Source organism: Odontomachus brunneus, unplaced genomic scaffold, assembly GCF_010583005.1.
Source record: "Odontomachus brunneus isolate Ranch 3 - 2012 unplaced genomic scaffold, Obru_v1 Obru_scaffold_046, whole genome shotgun sequence".
Classification (NCBI taxonomy): Eukaryota; Metazoa; Arthropoda; class Insecta; order Hymenoptera; family Formicidae; genus Odontomachus; species Odontomachus brunneus.
The window spans coordinates 979,634-1,004,495 of NW_022639496.1; the positions used below are offsets into that span (position 1 = coordinate 979,634).

The 24,862-nt window shown below is 34.2% G+C and overlaps 1 protein-coding gene across 1 annotated transcript in view; it reads left to right on the plus strand.

Annotated features, from left to right (window-relative positions):
* LOC116844759 (protein Tob1) overlaps positions 1-24,862 on the plus strand; it is a 243,518-nt gene that overhangs the window by 47,941 nt on the left and 170,715 nt on the right. Inside the window, exon 2 of the transcript XR_004378130.1 lies at positions 9,866-9,924. The gene's annotated coding sequence lies outside the window, so the exon portion shown is untranslated. The remainder of the gene's footprint in view (positions 1-9,865; positions 9,925-24,862) is intronic.

Below are 24,862 nucleotides of genomic sequence, written 5' to 3' on the forward strand. Positions count from 1 at the left end.
GAAATGTTGAAGAAGTGCGAGAATGGGTGGACGAATGGATTGCTTCGAAACAAACATCGTTTTATCGAGATGGTATCGCCCAGTTGCCAGAAAGATGGCAAAAAGTTGTAGAAAGTGATGGAAAATACTTTCATTGAAATAATTTAAATAAATTTTTTACAATAAATGCTTTTTCTCAGTATTTTTTGGGCGGAAACTAAGTTAAGGTCCTAATATAATCTTTTTACTATGCCATTATAGTTCCAAATATCATACATTTTTCTCTCACACACCATACTGAATCATAAAGAGTTTCAATAAACATAAAACTCAATCGTTTTTGAGCTGTATATGAACAATTTCGTATATTAGAAATTTTTCCGCGCGTAAAGACGTCGCGCAGCTGAAGCATTTCCATTAGCACGACCATACATAAAATACATATCTGCCATTTCTTGGTTACATTATCATATGATGATATGTTCAGCACGATACTTGGTAACTGTGTAATAACCAAACAGATTGCTGGTTATATAACGACAACTGAACGATTGAAATCCTTCTAAAATATGTGTAGAAACTGAATGAGGACATTCAGAACACGCAGATTGTAAACACCGAGATAAATCTTCACGTCGCATGCGACATATAGAAGCCAATAAGTTAGAAACGATTGAGTTACCGACCTATGTTTAGTAAAACTCTTTTGCTCAGTATGGTAGGGCAGACCGGGGCTAGATGCCTTATATTTTAGAATTTCAAAGTTACAACTTCTCAGGCAACTAATTGTTGTGGCTGACTGTATAAACATGGTAGAGACAACCTTTTTCTTTTCTTCTATGTATTAAAGGGACTTTAACGGTTTGAAATCTTCAAAAAATTGATTTTTGGGTTTTTACGTAATCGTACAATTCTTGTAGACTTAGTACAATTCTTTAAGAATATTTTGGCGCAAAAAGAACCTCGATATTCGCAAAATTGTGTTCAGGAGAGTGAAAAATGTGAGGCGGCGCGCGGCCTGCGGAGCGTGCACTATCATGTAGTGTAAGAAATGTAGATATTGTTTATTTAAAACAAACTGATAAACAGTAATAACGGTTCGAAAACTTAGAAATAATAATATCGGAAATAAAGGCTATAGGAGTGTGGAGGTCACTGCTAACAAATATGAGAGTAACAACAAAGGAGACGAAAACAGTCGAACGGTCTGTAGTATAAACAGTCGGTCGTTTATTTATCAAAATAGCATTTTCCGCTCGTTTTGCCACGATTACTCAAAAACGACTAAAGATATCGACTTGATCTTTTTTTAAATTAAAGATAAAGACATACTGCATAGATTGAACCGAAGTTTGCATATAAAAATTAATTTTTTAATACCGTTTTAACAATAAATAACTGGAATTTTTAGACATTTTTGGTTTTTTGTTCGCTATTTCTCTAATTTTTGAGATTTTTAATTCCATTTCGGTTCAATCTATACAGGGAAATCTTATTTACAAAACGACGCTTGGCGCATTAAGAAATTCCAACTCGTTTTTACAGAATCGTAGCAAAACCGCAAAAACGTTTTTTTAATTTAACAATATCTCACTCAATTATTAATATTTTTTTAACTTCTACCGCTTATTGTATTTCTAAAAGTATGTATAAAAACTAAAAAAAACAAACCTTGTATATGTTTATTCCTTCGTCTACAATCGTCATTTGAATTTCACTCAATTTTCGGAAAATGAAACCATTCTAGTCCTTTTAATGCCCGCCCATATATTTTGTTTGTAATAACCAAAATACGAACATGCAATAACAGAACCATCTTGCCTCAGTAGCTCAGGATAAAGAAAGCCGTGTATAAAAGATGTATCCTGATTAATATTTTCAGAATCTCCGCGAAAGGTCTCCATAGCCCTCCTGCCGGCTTTTAATTATGAGCCAACTTTATCTCGTCTACTCAAATGCTCTGTTTCAATCATTTTATGAGTGAAAATTTTATTTATTACTGGAAACAGTATATCATATACCTGTAAGAAATTTTATTCTCACTGGTAACATATCACTTAATTTCAATTTGATGGAGAATATTAATAGAAAATCTCGAGAAGCTAAAAAATTTACTTTGCTATTACTAAATCAATTTTTTTCTGTTTCTTAACATATTATTTTTTATTTCTTAATTTTATAATATTATTTCAATTTTAATGAAACTCAGAGAAAAGTATTTATATTCTAAAAGGACCATTTCGTGATTTTGTACTCACTATTCCTTTCAAGATAAATACTAAAAGAAAGCATGTGAGCAACATACTTCTGGGGCCATATAGCCCCGGTCTCTCCTACTATCTATCATATAAATGCTGAATGCTTTTTCTTAATACCCTGTTTATTCTTCAAAACTCACGGCGCAGAAGCCAAACAGTCGCGCGAGGCCAAAGTTTCTCAATCTCTGATCTGCGTAAAAATAAAAAGGAACAAAAAGAAAAATAAATCTGGCGACATGAGCAAAGTCCTCTGTCCGTTTCGGCAGTGTCTATCGATGTCGTGAAGATCTCATGCGCGCATCGCTAATCGCTGACACGTTCGCGTTCTACCGTTTTACGATTTTTGTTGAACACCGAAACCAAACAAAAACACACGTACATAGGCAAATATACGTAAATTTGCCAGCAACTTTACCAGTCACGTCCAATTTGTAAAAGTACTCCTCACGAATGGTTCAGATAGCACTTATATTTTTATCACATAGGATGATGGAATATAAATACAAAAGAATTAAAATTTATGCAAAACAATGTGACACACATGTACAATAAAATATGAAAATCTGAGTGTAAACTTAAATCTTCTGATCTCACCGCTGCGAGACCTTGAATTGATGACATCAGAAGCGAAAAAGTACATGCCAAAAAATTCTTTATTTTCAAATAAAAAGAGCATACCTGCAAAATAATCCGAAAACCTTTTCCCTTGATTTTATGGTCAATAAATGACCATAAAATTAACATAATACATGCAATATTTAATCTTTAATCTATCTTTAATCTTTAATCTATGTTTAATCTTTAATCTATTTTTCTTCATGATTTTCTCACATTAATTTTAAGGTAATTTATTGACTGTTAAGAGAAATAGATAATTTTCGAGCATTTTACGAATATGTTTAAGCAATGTTCTTTCATATAAATATCATTTTATTCATATAAATATATATTTTAAGTGGCATGCAAGCATTTTTGTCATATATTTTTTTCTTTCTGACGTTATCAATTTAAAATTACTAGCAGCAGTAGGATCTGGTATCTTAAGAATTTTTCAGGGGAAAAGTACTGGAGATATCACTTGGTTAAATATGCGACAAAATATTAATGTTATTGTTTGCCCATGCATACAAAAGGGTCGTAGAAACTACAATACTCTGGAAATGGTACACTAGCCTTCTTCACTGTTCATACATATTTGAGCGGAACACTCAGTGTTGTACGGTGAAAATATACCATAACTCTCAAACATAGTATTCGTTCCGCAGACAACAGAGAGAGAAAAAGCAATATTCTTCTGATTGAGACAACTCAACTACGAAGATATATTAATTGAACATTCTAATACACAATATCCTGATACACATTAATATTTTGTCCTTGATTCTCGATTAACATTAATATTTTGTCGTATATTTTTGTCGTATATTTAGCCAAGTGATATCCCCAGTAGTTTTCCCCTGAAAAATCGGTTCTTAAGATACCAGATTCTACTGCTGCTGAACTTTAAATTTATAACTTCAGAAAGAAAAAAATGTATGGCAAAAATGCTTGCATGCCACTTGCGAATAAAAAGATATTTATGAAAGAACAGTACTTAAACATATTCGTAAAATGCTCGAAAATTATCCATTTCTCTTAACAATCAATAAATTACCTTAAAATTAACATGAGAAAATTATGAAAAAATATAGATTAATTAATGATAGATTAAAAATTAAAGATTAAAGATTAAACATGGATTAAAAATTAAATATCACAGGTATTATGTTAATTTTATGATCATTTATCAGAAGAATTGTTGCTATAACAAATGTATAGATGGCCACATAACAACAACTTTTAATTTAATATCTATTCGACTTGAATTTATATAAATATTCATATATTTTATGAGTTTATAAAAATTTTCTTTATTTAACAATAGAATGTAACAATCAGTTTTCTCTGTATAGTTGAAACTTATATTTTAGTTTAAACTTAGTTCTAACAATGTGTTTAATACGTTTGAAGTTAGAATTTAAACTACTATTGAAATATCGGGCCTTAATTTCTTGTTGTAGCAATTGTTGTAGCAATTGTTGTAACAAACAATTAACATTATTGTACAATTTGATGAAAATTTAATTCAATAGAATATATTCGTTTTGTAAATGCAATTCTAAAAATTGTGGGGTTTTTCATCATTCATTGCCTCTCGTCATAATAATCGTGAAAGTCTATCTGCAGAGCGTTATTTCAGAGACTCGTGGGTGCAGACAGCTCTTTTTTCCTCCTCTTTCGAAGATTATTTGGGAATTGGATCAGGTCAGCCGGCGGGGACGTGACTCACGCTCACAGGCGTGCTTCGCGAAATTTCCGCGACGGATCGTGGCTGGGATTACGGCATTCCTCTGGACGGACGTCACGAAAGCGCATTAAGAGTCGTCGTTGTTTTTCAACGCGTCGCGGCACTGCTTTTGCGCGTCAGTCTCGCTTCTTCCTAAATGCCTGAAGATACGAGCGAACAAGTGATAACGTGAAATTCTATTGTTCGTATCGGTACGCGCATCTTATTGAATCTCGCATTGACGCTTTCACAACGGAAGTCGGACGAAGGAGCAACACATACGCACAATACACGTCCTTCAGCCATATTAAATTAGAAGCACGTGGCTGTAATTGTTCGTATTCTGCATTTTGTCAAACAAACTTGCGTTCTCGACGCTACTAACGTCCAGTAATTATATTAAGACAAAATAACGTAAAAAATATTATCAGAAAAATTTCTCTTTGATATTCAAAATTCTTATAAGTACATATGTCGGTTTCACACAATGTCGATTAGCAAATTATATATTCAAAAAAAGAAATAAATTACTTTCAAAAACCGCAGAAGTCTTAAAAAATATGAAATAATTTTATCAATATTCCTATTGTATCTCTGTGTACAACCTTATTCTGATATTTGAACGAGGTCGACGCAAAAATCTGATTACTTGCATCAATAATCATAGTTTTTTTATTATTTATCTTCTTAGGTATAATATCATATAATATCATAACTATATTATATAATGATTTACTTATAATATTACAATATAAATAAATAAATAAATAAGAATAAATTTATAATATTATTACCTATTTAACTTATTTTTTTTGCGCCGACTTCTAATATCGTTCAAATATTAAAATAAAATTGCAAGTACATATACGAAGAAAATATAAATTGTAGTAAAACTTACATTAAAATATTATATTTTTTTTATAAAATCGGATTATATACTGTAGAACTGAGTATATACTAACTTGAAACTGTAGATAACTGGAGAAAAATTATTATAGAAATAGTAAATTTGACGATCTATCTGGTACACAACATAAAAAAATATTTAAATAATTACAATAATTTTGTAACAAAAATTCAAACGTGCATAACATTTTCAAACAAATATATAATAATTCTATAATTCTAGTATAATTTTGCATGATAGACATGATAATTAGGCATAATTTTTCAAGATTATAAAAATTTCCTTATAATTTCTTTATAATTTCTACTGTAATATTTCCTCCGTAGGAATATTAATTCAAAATTATTTAATATTTTTTAAGGCTTTTGAGGCTTTTAGAGCTTTTTGAAGATAGTTTATTTTTATTAAAATGTTTTGGTGTGTACTTTTTAATTATTTGCTAAAAGTTTATTTTTTATGATGTTGGTTAAATATAATAGTTTTATCTTATATCTCTGGATGTTCTCGGATTTTCAAGAAAATAATGAAATTACTTAATTTTTCTAGGTTAAGTTACAAAAAGTTGCATCCCAATATCTCTGACGATTCTTGAGTTATGAGAGAACAAACAAACAAACAAACATACGTATGTACATATAAATAAACTTAAAATAAACCTGTTCTTTAAAGTTTCTTAACAAAATACCATAAAAATGAAAAATACTCGAAGAAATTCTGTTCAATTTAAACTCCTTATTTGCAAAATTCCTAAAAGCCAACACGTCGGTTTCGCGTGTTGCCGATATTAGCGTTCCAAACATACCATCAACTTAAAATCGTGAAAATCGATCGAAGCCGGGGTTCTCATTGACCGTTACTACGCATTAGCCACGCGGCGACGTGCGCGAAGCACTTTGCAGAAACGAGTCGAATGGTTCGAGCAGAATAAAATCCGAGAAAACAGCAGATATTCCTTCGTGAATCGCCCTTCGCAACAAGGTTGATTGTTTCGCAGTCGTTCACTCACATAAACACACTCCAACACACAGCATTTTCAACTATAGACACACACACACACACACACACAGAGATATATACATATATATACGAACACGAACGCACGCACGGCCGTACGAACTTTGACCTGTGAACTTCGTTAATGACACTCAGCGACTGCTTGGTTCACGGTCGCCGTAATTACGAGCCTTTGTTCCGCGTCTACTCCACGACATTATTCGCGTATCGCATTAGGCGACTCTTCGCCGCTTTTTCATTTAATCGGCGAAGTAGCTCCTCCTCGAAACGACCATGCGCGCTTCTTGTCATCGGCTGGTTCGTTTGCGAACAGTTCGCGGCGCCGAGTGGTCCGTTACAATTTTGCATAACAAATGACATTTCCTCCCGGCGAGAACTTTAACCGCGTCCGCGGCAATTTGGCGGCCTGGTATAGACGTTCGCGAATCGAACAGAAACGCTCTCAATGTATCCAAGTAGAAAGAACGACCTTTTCATAACTAATAATTGGCCAGGAATTTTTGTCACTGGCTATGTTCTCTCCAGTTTCTAACCAAGTTCTGATCAGTTTTTATTCACACTGTCTTTTTGTACAAAATTCTGCCAAATAGTTCTGCCAAATACAATATTTTACAATATGTATAATCAAGTGATAACTCATCACTTGATTATACATATTGTAAAATATTGTATTACTCACAATATAAAAACAACGTGAATGTACTTTAGAAAGCAGAGTCCTTTCACCTGTAAATTTATTCGTTACTGAGATAGTTTTAATTAATTACTTTTTTTTCTTGTCTATTTTCTTAGCGATGACTGGCAAAAAAATATTGTAACCAGCATTTTCCGAGTTTTTACTAGACAGAAGAACTGCTCAGTATTTACCAGCGTTGGGAAGTAACTCGTTACTTGTAACGGAGAGTTACATTTTTTACGATAACTGTAACTTAACTTATTTATTTTTAGCAACTTGTAACTTTTTTAACAGTTACTTTAATAGTTACTTGGGAAACGTAAAATAAAATTAAAATTATATAGTAATCGTATATTAATTTAATAATTAATATTAATATTAATTTAAATAGCACAGAGAATTCAAAAAGAATTAAAAAAGAATCCAGTCACCAATTCTGAGTTCATTTTCAGATGCAAAAAGAATTCTTCAAAGTTTAGTTCAGTGAAAAGAATTTTTTTTGCATTTAAAAATGAACTCAGAATTTGTGACATACAACTGAATTCTCTTTAAATTCTCTGTGCTATCTGGAAAATTTATCAACGTATTTATAGAACATGTGATTAAATTCTTTTACCTCTACAAGGCTATTATTAAATTTTTATTATATTAAGTACAGATTTGAATTGTGTTAAGTGGACTGATTAATTAATATGATAGATTTTAATTATAAAATTCAATCCTTACATTTTAGTAAAGCTTAAAATGTAAGATTTTTGTATTTACAATAATAAATTACAATAATTTCAAGAAAGTAATTTAAAAGTAACGACTCATTACTTTTTGAGTAATTGTAACTGTAACGAGTTACTTTTCATAGCCAGTAACTTGTAACTATACCTAGTTACTTTTAGAAAGTAACTTTCCCAACCCTGGGAAATACTATATTTACTATATTTAATAATATATTTACTTACCCTTTTTATTGCTTAATTTTTGGCCAGTAACTGGCCGAGAAATATGGTAGAGAAAATCGGGACTAGATGCCCAATATCTTAGAATTCCAAAGTTACAACTTTGCAGGCAATTAATTGTTGCGACTAACTGTATAAACATGATAGAGGCAACCTTCCTCTATGTATTAATGCCTGTTAGCCGTATATTTTTTTGTAATAACCAAAACAGGTAGCCATCTTGGCCTGATTCTCGATACAGAGTAAAAAGGCCACGTATAAAATATGTATCCTGATTAATGGTTCCAGAGGCTCCGCGAGAGCTCTTCACAGCTCTCCTGCCAGCCTTTAATTATGGCCTAACTTTACCTCATCCGCCCATATGCTTTATTTCAATCGTTTTCTGAATAAAAATAGCATTTATTACCGGAAATAATATATCATATACTAGGAGGAAATGTCACTTTAGCTAGTAATATATAACTTAATTTTATTCAGTCAAGAGAGAGAATTTTGATAGAGAATTTCGAGAGACTCGAAAATTTATTTTGCTATTAACAAATCAGTTTTTTCTATTTCTTAACTGTAATATTATTCCGATTTTAATAAATCACAGGGAAAAATGTTTATCAGAAGTTAAAATAGGGTCTATGAGAGTTCAAGTCGCAGGCTGTGGGAGGAAATTTATTAATTTATTAATAGAGAATACAACAAATAATCGAATGCGTTTCAGTCTAGTTCGCAGACCCTCCTCAGTGATAGATTAAAATAGTCAAATAGAAATAATTATTAATCATAGGCCAAAACAGTTCGCAAAAAGTAAAAAATATAAAAAGAAGGACGTTGCAGTCATCCGGGTTTCGATTGCGGCGTTCTTCTTTTTGTATTTTTATTTATTTTTCACTGAGGAGGGCAAACTAGATCGAAACACGTTTAATTATTTGTTGTATTAATAAATTAATAAAGTATTAAATTATTAATAAATAAATAAATTATTAATAAATAATTTATTGATAAATTAATAAATTATTAATAAATTAATAAATTTTTTTCACAACCTACGGAGAACATCCACTAATAATTTTATTAGTTTTACCGCACTGAGACACCTGTGCTTGAACTCTCATAGGCCCTATTTTAAGGCCTATGAGAGTTCAAGCACAGGTGTCTTAGTGCGGTAAAATTAATAAAATTATTAGAGGATGTTCTCCGTAGGTTGCGGGAAGAAATTTATTAATTTATTAATAGTTTATTAATTTATTAATAAATTTTGTTTCAAAAGAGTTCCTTTAATTTTTTTAATTTTTAAAAATGTTTATGTTCTAAAAGGACTATTACACGATATTTTATTTTTCTAAAGATAAATACTAAAAAAATGAGTATAACCATTTAACCCCCTATTTTCTTGTTCAGTTGTTGGATAGTTACTGTCTAATAAATTCTAGTCTAGTAAAAATGAATCAGTTTCTGGCTAGTGACCAGTTTCTCCTGGAAATTGTTCGACTTAGATAGCGATTCCCGAGGGGGCAAAAGCGCGAAGATTCAATTTCGTGAGTTCACGGTGTTTTGAGCGTGACGCGACAGGGCGGGAAGCTGTAATTATCGTTTTTCATGAGGCACGATCGCGGTTCTCCACATCGTCACGGTAAAAGTCGACTAGGCGGGCTCGGTGTGTGCATGAGTGTGTGTGTGCGAGCGAGCGATCGATAATCGATGCGGCTTAAACGCGTTGAACGACACAAATATAACGAGTGGTTTCCCGTGTGCTTGCAGTTGAAGGACGTACGAAACTCAAGAATAGAACAGCAGATCTCCAGTGAGCGAACAATAAGGTAACTTTCCCGTTGCAGATAATGGAATAGCCGTATGTGCGCGCGCGTGCATGAATGCGCCGCGCACAAAGCGCGGAACTCTCATGTTCCGATCGAGTTCCCGTATGACACGCGCACTGTTTGCGAGATAACGATGCGCGGAGATCTCGCAAAAAAATGGCGATTAACCTTACTTACGGCTAAACGCGTTGCCTTCGGCGTCGAGTCGGATCGCGTCTCGTCCCGTTCCGTTCGTCCGTTGCGTGCATTCACACGTTATGTAACATGTAAATCGTGGGAGCGATCGATGATACATATTGGTGTTATCGTCGACGATCTCTTTTCCCGAAAATGGATGGCCGACATCGTCGACTTGAATACGCCATCGCCAAGATAAACCGGCGCTTTGCGAGATCGGTAGGGAGCGCGCTGTCGGTTTCTTTCTTCTCTTGCTTTCCTTTTCGTTGCGTCTGTTTATCGAATCGCGAAGATAAAGATAAGGGGATCCAAGGGGTGTATCGACTGCGTGGCTTACTTGTATATTTATTGTAAGAGAAACAGTGGAAACAGTGGAAACAGTGGAAATTGTAGTCCTTTCAGAATAGTGTTCCTTTTATTCGCGAGAGAATTTTATAGTAAAAATTACCACATTTTTGCAACCAAGGCATTTTGTAACCAAGTAGTAGATTCTGCAATAATTGGCTATTTTTTACTCAATTGACTATCTTTATTTATTTAACATATTTTACACAAATGTTGGGAATTAGAATATACTATTAGAAAATTTATTATATTTCTGAAGAAATTTACTATATTTCTTAGTATAAAATAGAAATTACTAACAGTCTATTCCTGCACTACTAAAAACAAATAGCAAAAGAGGAAAGAATTTATATACGAAAAAGATAGGTCGATATTCCATAGTAATTTATTATCCTTTCATTTCTTTTATGTGCTATTTCATAAAATTAATAAAAGCTATTAATAAAAGCTGTGTGAAATGTGCCATTAAAAATTTGTATGTTTTATGTGCTTAGCAACATTTATCATGTGGACATCATGAAATTATCTTCCTAATACCAACACGATAGACAACAATCCGCACGAACTTATAATTTTAGAAATCTTGCATACAAATGTTAAAATTTTCTTATGTTATCCATTTTTTACTGCTATTTTAATGTAAAATTAATATATTACCAATATATTTATTATATAGTTATTATTTTCATGATATTTTAATATGTTATATTAATGCCAACTTAATAATTTAACGTTTCTTGTAGATCACTTAGAAATGGAATATTATTTTGAATTTCTTTAATACAATTATTTAAGAAAAAAATATTTTTTAAAGTCACTTTAATATTAACAAGAATTAAGAAGAGAATTTTCGAATCATTGTAAAATTTGACATACAGAATAAACAAATTTATCAAGAAAAAATATTCTTATCACGAATAAGTTAAAATAATTAATACAATATGTATTAATATGACATGAAAAATAAGTTATAACGCCTTCACCTTTGCATACGTTTCCATTATATGAACAAAAATGTTCCATCGGGATTCCTTATGAGTTATTTAACTCATTATTTTTTTTCAATTAACTATTCTTCTATTATTTACTATTCTTATACTTATTTCTTATACTTATTTCTTCTATTTTTTACTATTCTTTACATTATTTTTACATTGTGCTTAAAATCAAAATAACAAACATGAATGTAAAAAAACATTAGTGAGTATTAATTAATTAACATTCGTAATTCATGGATAAGTAATACGAATGAGTTGTTTTTACACGAAATTTGAATTTTCTGGAACATGTAAAAAGTGTAAAAAATTTTTTTACTGTACTAGAACAATACATGCGCGCGCTACGCTTGCGCCATATAGCTAATAAAAAACAATAAAAATGTAGAATAAAAATAAAATTAAAATTAAATTAAATTAAAATATACTTTAATTAATTAATAATTATATGAAGAAACAGGGAAAGACAGAGAGAAACAGGAAGAAATGGGAAGAAACGGGGAGAAACGAGAAGAGATGGGGAGAGACAAGGAGAGACGGGCAGAGACAGGGAAAGAGAGGGACAAACAGGGAGAGACAGGAGAGGCAGGGAGAGACAGGAGAGGTAGGGAGAGACAGGAAGAGATAGGAGAGACAGGGAGAGACAGAAAGAGACAGGGAGAGACATATCTCTTCTATATATTTTTTCATGACCTAACAAACGCAATAACAGCTATTTGCCTGGTAATTTGACAAGCGCAAACGACACGAAGCAAGCCCACATGAAGTGAGCTAAGCGAGGGAACCAATCAGCATCGCGGAAAAGTGGCAACAATTAAATCTCTTTTTTTAGAGAGGATCTGGACAAACCCAATATTTTTTATGCCTAAAAACAAAGAAGAAAGCTGTCTTTATCATGTTCGTGCAATCCGTCAGTAACAATTAGTTGTCTGCGGAGTTGTAACCTCGAAGTTCTGAAGAATATACCATCTGACCCCGGTCTCTACTACGTCTCTGCGACGATCAGCCGATCCGCTCTCGCGCAATTACGAGGCGTAGCGCGGCCGCCTTCGGTAGCGGGCCTATCGATTACTGATAAAACGTTTAACCCGCGCGGGATGTTCCCGTTGATCCCGGTGCACCGCAAATCCAGTTGACCAACTTGACATTCCGTTGATAAGCGGGATTTACGATCATATGCGCTTATCGACGGCAAAAGTACGACATTTAAACCGCTACAGGTCGCCGCGATATGCGTGCGCGAACACCTCGCGCGTGAAGCGTCGCGATAAATGCGAACGAAATGCCGATGGGTCGCGCTATTAGGGACAATTATCTCGCCAAGTGCCGCGCGAACGTGGGCCAAATTCGTGAATTTATCAAACCAATATACGGCACAATTAATTTGTGCGACGAAGCGAATCTGTGCGGCGTATAAAAACTGATTAATTTAAATGTATGCGCCACAACATTGCGGGGCTTATTAAATAAACAGTTCAAATGCCGTGCGTGATTTCGAATATTGATTGAGAATTTTTGCGTTCCGGATTTAACCCACTCAACCATGTAAAATCGCGAGACAATCGCGAAAATCGGCGTACGTTCGCGTAAATTGCAGTCGAGGCGGAATTAATAATTACGCGTGATTATCAGTCTGGGGCTTTTTCCCGATGCAGTGATGCAGCGTTGCGGGTGAATATAGGCAGGAAAAACATCTTAACCAAACTCTAACGATGTTTATAGAATTAAAAAGACACAATATCCCGGAAAAACTCATTACTGTTTTACATTTTCCATCCAACAAAAACAACTGTATTTCATTAAACACAATCACTTATACAAAATATACTTTGAAATGTCAGCCATTAAAATATATACATAGATAGCTAACTGTGTATGAAACAGAAAGTTTTTTTTCTTGCAAACCAAATGTGCCTGAAATATGATAAAACGTATACATAACACGAATTTTTGAACCTTTTGGAACTTTTGGAACCCTATAACTTTGGGACAAAAAATCGATGCAAAATGAAACTTATATATTTATTTTTAGCTCAACAAAATATTTCATTTGTTATCTATTTCAACTCCGTATTTCCTTGACTGGATTGGAGGAACATCTTAGTCGCATTCTTTGGCCAGTGATTATAAGGAAAACATTATTTTGCGTATATAATTTATATAAAATTTTATATCGATATATAATTTTATATCGATAGACTTTTGTCCATAAGAACGGGCACTGAGCAACACCGCACGGAAAAAAATAATTTGCTGCAGCAAGAAACTAATTTGCTACATATGGACAGTTAAATATAGCTCGCTTATCGTGTTAACTGCTTTTTTTCTGCAGAAACCTTTTTTCTTGCTATGATAATAAGAAAATTTGCTACTACAGCAAGAAAAGCGGCTAACATAGCAAATTTACTAGAACAATACATGCGCGTGCTACGCGCGCGCCAAATAGCTAATAAAAAAGAATAAAAAATATAAAATAAAAATTAAATAAGAATTAAATTAATTTAAAATATACTTTAATTAATTAATTATGATAGGGAATGACAGGGAGAGACGAAGGGAGACAGGCAAAGACAGGGAGAGATAGGGAGAGACAGGGAGAGACATATCTCTTCTATATTTTTTTTTCGTGACCTAACTAACGCGATGACAGCTATTTGCCTGGTAATTTGACAGGCGCAAACGAAGCAAGCCGCAGCCCACATGAAGTGAGCTAAGCGAGAGAACTAATCAACATTGCGGAAAAGCGGCAACAATTAAATTTCTTACATGCCTTTTTTAGAGAGGAAAATGGACAACTAAACATAATTTACTGCTTTAACTACTTTTTTGTTGCAGGAGCAGATTTCCTTATTATCATAGCGAGAGACTTGGCTCCTGCAGCAAAAAAAAAAGTGACTAATACAGCAAATCCTGTTTAATTGTCCATATGTAACAGATCTTTTTTTTCCGTGTGTGCGCGACGGAGGTACGTCGCTCGCATGGCTGCCTTTTTCCCCGAGTCATTATCGTCCCAGCGGCTTGCAGATTGTAATTTCTCGCTTTGCGCGAGGCCCGCAACGAGCATTGGTTCGCCACAACAACGCTATTTATGCCACTCGTTCTGGAAATAGTTTCACTGGCTGACATCCAGATGGTATTTTTCACTTCCACGTTAAGTCCGCGTGTAAGTTAACGGCGGACAGTCGACGACGGTCCATCTGACGGCGCACGATGCAAAAGAGGAGCGCGAGGATCCCGATGTAACCGCAACAGCAGTCGTTGAGAAACGGAAAAAGAGAAGGAGCGAAGAGAGAGAGAGAGAGAGAGAGAGAGAGAGAGAGAGAACGGACGGGAAAAGAGAGCGCGTTCCCCCGGGACGACGCGAAATTTATTTCGACAGGAGCAGAAGCTCCAACCCGCTAAATCGTGCGACAACGGCGAGTTTGTCTCATGAATATCGATTGTTTTGGCTCGAAAGCGCTAATTCCGATACTGAGCACGCGTTAGTAAAAATAAACCTCAGTCTGCCTGATGTTTACACTGAGAAAAGGATGTTTGGTATTTTTAACTATAATCACAATAGAGAAATAATTGTTAGAAAAATGTCGAGGAAACAATTCTTTTATTAAATTCAATTATACAAATAATATTTGAAAACATTTGTGCCATATAAATTTATTCCTGTAAAATAAACTTTTGTCTTACAAGTAAATTTTCAAATATTTTTTTTCAATGTAATGTTAGTGATAACAACCTTATACGCATGTTGCCAGTTTCGTGTTAAAATAAGCAAAAAGTATGGCCAAGTAGGAGCCAAAAACAATTAAAATTTGAATTAGTTTAACATTTTTTTTCACAACGTATACTTCTGCGAGTTTAATACATGAGTTTAATAAACAGAGATATATCGAGAGAAAAAATATCTGAGATCTATCTAATAATAAATATTTATTCAATGAGTACTAATAACATATTTACTAGCACTGATATAAAATACTTTCCAAATAAGAAAAAACACATTTTGATAAAACCAGTTTTTCGTAAACGCAGTTGTTTACTCCATTTGAAAGTATATTAATAAAAGAATTTATTTAAAGATCTATTCTTCTATTAAGAATTTAAAAATTATGGAATAGTTGTCACGCAGAAAAAGATAATTATTACAGTATATAAAAGTAAAATATATTATAGAAGAGGTATATTAAAATTAGGAGAATATAATTGCATATTTTCAAGTAAATATGTTATTAACACTCTTACCCCCTCCCACCTCCGAATAAATCTTTATTACTTTTTAGATATTTTTTCTCCCAGTGTAGGAACGGAGCAAACTTGAGTGCGCGATTCTGACGTGTCGGCTAGCACGATTTACAATTTTATCTTCTTTTCCATTCTTCCTCGTCTCTTGTGCGGTCTTAATGAATTGGTGACAGGCTTCCTCGCGCTCGATTAACATGCGTTCATTATTCGAATCTCGTTGCAATTTTAAAAAGTGGCACGCGTTGATTTCTAATTCAATTACTCGACCGCGATTCCCGTGATTCACGGGAGTCTTATCAACGTATGGATTTTAACGACGCGCTATAAAAGTGTTCAAGGCCCAGGGAGGAGCCCATAAACAGCGTCATAACACCCATTGCAAGCGCTCGTCGCGTCCAATATCTTACGTAGCATCGAAGCTATAATTTTACTCGCAACGAAACGACAACTAAAAGGCAACCCAAAGGCAACTAATAACACCGCGGAGTGAGACCATTCGAACCGCGATTACGACAGTTAGAAATCTCAAATAGTTAATGACAGACCAAGCGGCATTTGTGATTAAGGGGATGCTGAAGCGGAATGTCGAACTCGAGAAATGTCGATGTCGTGGAGACGATCGTCACTAACAATCACGCTATCCTTCTCTTTCTGCATACAGAACTTACGTAAATATGTGTTGTTACTTTCTTAAAGTAAATCAATGAAATATCATTGAAAGTAGTGAATACAGACTGATTTGCAGTTATAAGTATTATAACTGAAACTGCTCAATGCTATACTTATAACTGATATCAGTGATGATTTGCTTTAACCCTTTGTGTCACGAATTTTTCCTCATGCACGATTCACTTGAAACTTGTTACTCAAGAGTTTTGGGATTACTGATTACGAATCTAAACTCAAAATTTCGAAATTCAAAATGGCGTATTCAATATGGCGGACTAAAATGTGAAAAATAACTTGATTAGAATAAAACTCGACACTTAGGGGGTTTTTGGGACCACTGATTACGAATCTGAACTCAGAATTTCGAAATTCAAAATGGCGGATTCAATATGGCGGACCAAAATGTAAAAAATAACTTGATTAGAATAAAGCTCGACATTCGGGGGTTCTTGGGGTCGCTGATTACGAATCTGAACTCAAACTTTCGGAATTTAAATGGCGGATTCAATATGGCGGACCAAAATGTGAAAAATAACTTGATTAGAATAAAATTCGACATTCGGAGGTTCTTGGGATCGCTGATTACGAATCTGAATTCAAAATTTCGGAATTCAATATGGCGGACCAAAATGTGAAAAATAACTTGATTAGAATAAAACTCGACTTTCGGAGGTTTTTGGAGTCGCTGATTACGAATCTGAACTCAAAATTTCGAAATTCAAAATGGCGGGTTCGATATGTAGAACATACGATACTATACAACAGACTTGTGCACGGAAACGCTCCCGGAATACGCAAGAAGTTTGTGGCCCAGGCTTGCTGTACAATATTGGTTTTGGCCTTAAAAATTCTAAGCAACTCAATTTCATGAAAAGAAAAGGTGTTTTTTGTACGCCATATTAAATCCGCTATCTTGAATTTGACAAAAAAACTAATCTTAAATTCGATATCAACGACCCCAAAAACCTCTAAGTACCAAGTTTCGTCCAAATAAATTCACTTTTCGCATCAGGTCGTTCCCTCCCTGATAAAGCGGACTGAAATGTTTGCAAAACGTCGGAATCAAACAAAGAAGAATCCACGCGGCTCAAACCCGGAAAATTTAATATATATATATTTTTTTTTTTAAAGAAAATTTGTCTGTTAACATGGCATATCTAACAATCTATAGTTTTTCGAAATTTGATTCACGAATGAAACGCTTCAAAAGTTTGTACAAAGTTTATAGTTAAAGAAAAAATTACGGAATAATTGTCGCTCAAAAAAGATTTATTAGAGTACATGAAAACAGGATATATTATAGAAGAGATAAAGCCACATTAAAATTTAAACAAAAAATAATTTTCATTTTTATATATAATATAAAATATATAATATAATATAATATAATATAATATAATAAAAATATATAACAAAATATCAACATTTTTATAAAAAAGCATTGTAAGTACAAGGAAGAGACATTATATATTTGACATGAGCTTAAAAATAATCAAGCAATTTACACAAAAGAATCTTATGAAAATAATAATTCCAATCACTCAAACTTTCAAAATGTTTATTTTACTTGAAAAATGAATACTTGCAAGAAACAGTTTTTCAGAATCATACATCAACGAAAACCATACTCATAGGTCGTTCGTGTCCGCTGCTGACTTGAAAAATTCGGCAGATGAGGAGGAACTAATCGGTACTCTCGGATTTCTGGTCTGTAAACCTCTTTACCACAAGCTTTTTTCCTACTAAGAACCCACCGGTTAGAGCGCACAAGTTTCCAAGAAATCTCACGTAATTGAAATTGCTTTGGCACATTTGACCTATGCGAGTCCGGTTTGAGGGTTAAAGCAACAATAAATAATAAAAATGAATGCTGGAAATATATTATATTATTTGTCGAGACGCGCGTGTAACGTTTCTATTACCGACTCACGCTCGCTGGGAGAATCTTCCTCAGGCCGCAAATCCATCGCGTGTCCGTAAAACGCAGCTCGTCCATTAGCGATAACTCGAGGCGTTTGTAGCAATAGCAGCAGCATGTTGGAACGAGAAGCACGGCGACGCGACGACCGGGAAATACACGCGTATATACAGTGCGGGCGCGCGTAAAGCAGATATATTGTAATAATGGCTGCTAATAATACGGCGAGGTCGTTCTTCCCGATCTCCCACGAGCGCTGCCGCGGTCGCGGCCGTTACGACACGTCGCGTTCATCTCAATTTTAAGCATATCGCCTTAATGTCGCCGCGATGCGACGATAAATCGCCAACGCCGCGGCGCCTCCTTCCCCGAGAACTGGCATGTGCGCTCGCCTTTATTATGAGACGCAGGAAATTGGGAGATTCTCGGTGCACACCTCGGCACAAGATTCTACGGCGACGTAAGCGAGGCCGCGACTAGGAACAATTGGCAAGTCTGACCGTGCGGTTGGAAAGCTGCAGATGTGTGGGAGATCCTTTACGTAAAGTCTGATTCAACGTTCATGTAATAGCTGCTATTATGTGGCCAGATAGATACTTTCATAATTATCACGATGTGAGACAATCGATGACGAGAACTTTTTTTCAATTACATTTGTAAGGCAAACGTACTGTGCATTAAATTAATCCATAAAATCATATAGTAATGTAAATTTTTCGTAGTAGTGACGCAGCTACAAATTTGTAGACTTTCATGTTACGTTTCGAGCGAATTTTCACTATTCTTTTCGCAATTCTTTCATATTCCTGTCTCATCGTTCTGTAATCTACTTTGCTGGAATAAAAAACCTTTAGAGTTAGCCTTTAGAGGCCTTTTCAATCTCACTCAATTTATTAAGCTCCATAAAGACAGTCTATCGAGATTTTTACATAACAATGGATTGAATGTCTTAATTGCGACATGGCGTATGTTGGCCTAACTAGCAGACAGTTGAAGAAAAGGGATTTCCGAGCATCGTGAATCACCTAGGAATAACTCAATTTCTGTTGTTAAGTCACATCAACTAGACCATAGTCATGAATTTGACTGGGAAAATGTGAGAATTCTTGACATTGAACAATCATATTTCAAACGTTTGATTTCTGAGATGTTGCGCATTAAAAAGCAAAGAGAAAATGGTTTAAATAACCAAACAGACACAGAGTTGTTCCTTGGACAACGGTATTCGGACGTCCTTTTCAAGTTAAACAGATCTTAGTTGCGTGCGCTGTCTTCCCCCTTCTTGGTTTTAATATTTAGATGTTGCTAGCTATTGCTTGTCGCTGTGTACGAGCTTGACATTGTTGACTCAGACGTGCATGTTATAACACAAATTTTATCCTGGTGTTTCGTCTCCAGCAACCTTGACTTAAAGATAATTTGAATCTCATTTCTCTTTCCGTTCACTGCGATTCTAAGAATTTATTTTTTCCGTTTTTCATTTTTTTATGCAGATTGACATTTCTTTATATTTCATTTTAACTTATTATGGGAGTTTCAGTCGGATCTACATCGTCCACTAAAACATTGTAATTCTTGACCTTTTTTAACGATTCTGAGGAGAGAAGAAATTCAATTTTTCGTTGGGATTATGTCACCGTGCGTTTTGCGAATTTGATTATGAACGTGCAAATTATTTATTAACCACCGAAATGTTTAACTGACTGCGAATACTCTATTTGTAAAAACGAGATTACTGAAGAGGACCTAAAACAAGTCGAAATAATAATATTATATAATTATAACATATAATAATAATATAATTTGTAACATTTTTTTAACAGTATAATTTGTAATATTTTGAGATTATTAAAAAATTTGTTTGTACTTTTACACCTGTGCCTAGGCTTTTACCCGCTATTTTCTCATTTTATTTTAATTTGATTTGTTAGAATAGTAAATTTTTCTCTTGGAGGCGAAAAGAATGTGTGCTTCACGTATCCAGTCGTCGGGTCCTGCTTCCGATCGGTACACTGAAAGAAAAATTATATTAAAATCAACAAATATTTCCTTAATGGGTGCCATTAACATATTTATTTAAATCTACGTTCTCTTTATTTAAATCAAATATTGTTTACTTGATTTAAATAAACAATATTTGATTTAAATAAAGAGAATGTAAATTCAAGTAAATATGTTAATGGCACCCATCAAAGAAATATTTGTTGATTTTAATATAATTTTTCTCTCAGTGTAGTGGACAGAGATAGGATCGATTTACATGCACCAACAATTGGATTTAATAATTGAAAGTATATTTCAGCGATCTTAATAGTTTGGATACGCGCTGTATTCGCTTCTCGTAAGCAATAAAAATAACCATAAACAATAAAAATAAACATAAACTCGCGAGCCGTTACATAAGCGATAAGCGATAGGTGTTTGCCCTCCTGTTTTATTGTTTGCTCGCGAATAATTCTAGAACTATCTCAGCTATTCTAACAACGATTCTTTCTAGAACCATCGATATTATATATATGTAGCGAACATTAAATTAGACAAAAACTTTTAAGCTTTAAGTCGCTAGCACCCGAAGCTCTTTTTCGTGACTTGACTTCTTCGATTTAGATACTCGCCGCACAATTACTATCGTACATCTGTTTATCTGGACAGACTGATTATCATGATGTGAAACAATCGATAATGGGAACTACACCATTTTTTAAATAACATTTATGAAGAAAATTGTATATATGTATCCAGTTAATTAAATTTACATTATATAATAATATAAACTGTTGTTGCATTAACTGCAAACCAAAATTTCGCACATTTTTCATAAGATTTTATAAAATTTTAAATATTTTAATAAACAATGCATTGATTTCAAGTTTAGGATAATTAAAATTACAAAATCTCAGTATTATTCTCTGATAACATGCAAAGTTCACACCAAACGCTAGTATATTGTTTATTGAGATTGTAATCTTTTGTTTATTTCTCAAAAAAGACGAGAGTAATATTGAGACTTCATATTCTTAATCTACTCGACATATTTCATAATTCACAAATTTTTATAATTCTTTTCCCAATTCTTTCGTAAGTATATTTCGACGTTCTATGTGATAAATATGAGCGTCATATGAACCACTAATAGAGGACACAATCTTTATAAATCGACTAATAAAGTTGGTAGAAAAGTATGCGTTTAGTCCATTTTATTCAGGAAAAAATTTTGAAACCAAATTGATTTTATTTTATAGTTTTTAGTGCGCTGATTACGAATATGTAAGTCACCCAGGATGAACTGACGTTCCAGAAGAAATAGTTTATTTAAAATTGCACCCTATTAGATGGCGCCATTTATTCTCCCAAAATAAAAATGTTACCTTGCAATGCAATTTATTTCTTGATAGTTCTGATATTACTGGTGGTTCCAAAATGTAATCAACCTACTAATCCAATTTGGCCGTGCCAACTTTCTGAAAATTCATTAAAATCCATGGACACTTTTGAATTCACTTATTCTTTTTCCAGGAACAACTCGCAACTCGCTGGAAATGATTTTATCATTGAAAAATTGCCATAGTTATATAATAGTTATAAAATAATAATAATAAACTAAAATAATAGTTTTATTTATGAAAATAAGTGGCGCCATTTAGTAAAGTGCAATTTTAAATTGGCCATTTTCCACCTCAGGACTTGCATATTCGTAATCAATGCACCAAAAACTATAAAATAAGACAAATCTTTATAGATTCGTCAATAGATTTGTACAATAGATTCAAACCTTTTTTCTAAATAAAGTAGACCACTAGCTTATAAGCACTTAACCGCACTCTTTATGCACTCTATCCGTCTACCTGGGTAGTATACAAACAAGTGATATCTGACGATGACTCAACAGTGTCTGATAAAAATATAGTGCGATATTTTTCTCTTAATTATATAAAGTAGCAAAGAGAAAGAGAGAGAGAGAGAATCTGTTTGTTGTTTTTTCAGGGGAATTTATTATCTGTTTGACAGATTCTCTGAGACTCACAAGGTCTCTGCGATTACGTGCTCCGTCTTTTTTTCTTTTTTTTTTTTTATTTCTTCTCTCACTTCTCTTACGTAATGGACACGAGACATAGCCAAAGACAACAGAAGCGTAGCGCATTCCATATGAACGTTACGAGTCGCTCGCGCTACACCCAACATCCGATATCTCGCATGGGCAGACTCAGCGGATTTCGCGCACGTGTCCAAATTTACACGGCGGATCGCGGCCGGCTGGCTGCTCGGCACGATCCGTTTGGCGCGACTACGATCAAGAGAATGAACGCACGCACGCACGCGAAATGAAATTTGCTTAACGTAGAACAACAACGAATTGGATTATCATCCTAGCGCCGATGAGCGAAGATGAGCTCGAACGTAACCACGAATCAACATAATCTTCGTTCGAACATCGGGCGAAATTACTTGGATTACGGGGAGAAAAAAGCGAATTAAACGCTACATGCGACGCTTACGCCGTATGTAAAATCACGTTCGGACTCTGATTGGTTCTTCTGGTCGCGCTGCAGTTTCAAATCCGAATACATTAGGATAAACTCGGGTATTATGGCCATACTATATATGGAAAGATGGCCATAGGCTGTAATTTCTCTAATAATTGCAAAACATTGCGTTTGTGTAATCAGTCAGAAAGATAATCGATATTTATCGTTGTGTATGTGCGTACATTTTGCGAAATAGCAAGATTATGAATATTATATTTGAATACTATATTTTTATTTTCGACTACCTGCAAATTTCTCATGCGTCCACTAAAACTTGCTGTAACGTCGAATAAATTACTGTTAAGCTATCGCAATCAACGTTAAATACATAAAGTAGATACGTCAATTGTACTATAATATGCATTTTTATTTTCGTTTTCGTTATTTGTTTATAAGTACTATTTTGTTTATAAATACTGTTAACCGTCTTTCACTCACATTTTGGATAGATGGTCCACTATTATTCTAACATTTATAAAACGAAAGTCGTTATATTTCAAAAGTTACTTTTAATATTACAGTAATTAAATCTTAGGTGCGATATGTTTTCATTAAAAATTGAATTTAGAATTTAAGTTTTAAGTAGGAGAGGTTTCTATTTTATATGTGTATTATATTTTTCAGAAATAATATGTACTAAATATCCTATACTAAAATGAATATGTCAAATTATGTTTTTTTTATTATTTTATAAAATAATACCAGGTCTGTAAATATGAAACCGGAATTTGCCCATAGATGGCCCTAGCTGTCAATGTAGTTACCGTCAAACCGCGTCATTGGCGCCAATTCCTTGTTGACATCTCTGACAAAGATTTTCAACTCACAACAATACAAGTTTCATACAACAGCATAGTTTGTAATAGCGTTGAACATGTCGAATTTTGTGCCTGGAAACTACGATTTGCGGACAGCATTGATTTTCTGTTACCATTTGAAGAAAACTGCTGCAGAATCGCATCGAATGCTTGTCGAAGCTTACGGTGAGCATGCTCTTGGTAAATCACAGTGCTTTGAGTGGTTTAAAAAATTCAAAAGTGGCGATTTTGACGTGAGAAACGAAGAACGTGGAAGACCACCGAAAAAGTTTGAAGACAGCGAATTGCAAGCATTGTTGGATGAGGATGACACTCAAACGCAACAACAACTCGCGGATCAATTAAATGTGACACGAGAAGCCGTCTCCAGACGTTTGAAAGCCATGGGAAAGATCTAGAAGATGGGAAAATGGGTTTAACATGAACTGAATGAAAGACAGCAGGAAAACCGAAAAACCACTTGCGAAATGCTGCTCGCCAGGTACAAAAGAAAGTCATTTCTCCATCGAATTGTGACTGGCGATGAAAAGTGGATATATTTTGAGAATCCTAAGCGTAAAAGATCATGGGTAACTCCAGGCGAATCATCGACATCGACTGCAAGGCCAAATCGCTATGGACGGAAGACAATGCTCTGTGTTTGGTTGGATTAGAAGGGTGTGATCTATTATGAGCTGCTAAAACCTGACCAAACTGTTAATACTGAACGCTACCGACAACAAATGATCGATTTGAATCAAGCTTTGCGTGAAAAACGACCAGAATATAAAAAAAGGCAACACAAAGTGATTTTGCTTCATGATAATGCACCATCACACACAGCAAAACTGGTCAAGGAAACGATTGAGGCGTTTAGTTGGGAAATACTTTCGCATGCGGCTTACTCACCAGACTTGGCTCCGTCCGATTACTATTTATTTGCATCGATGGGACACGCACTTGCTAAGCAGCGCTTCACTCCTTACGAAAATGTACGAAAATGGCTCGATGACTGGTTTGCCTCAAAAGAGCAACAGTTTTTTTGGAGTGGCATCCACAAATTGTCAGACAGGTGGGAAAAATGTATAGCTAGCAATGGGCAATACTTCGAATAAAATATTTTTTATCATTTTCATACAATAAACGTGTATTTTCTATACAAAAATTCCGGTTTCATATTTACATATCTGGTAGGTACAGAATCTTGAACATAAAATATGTATGGATCATCTATTCCTTATGGCCATCTTGTCTTAAAAATTTAGGTAAGAT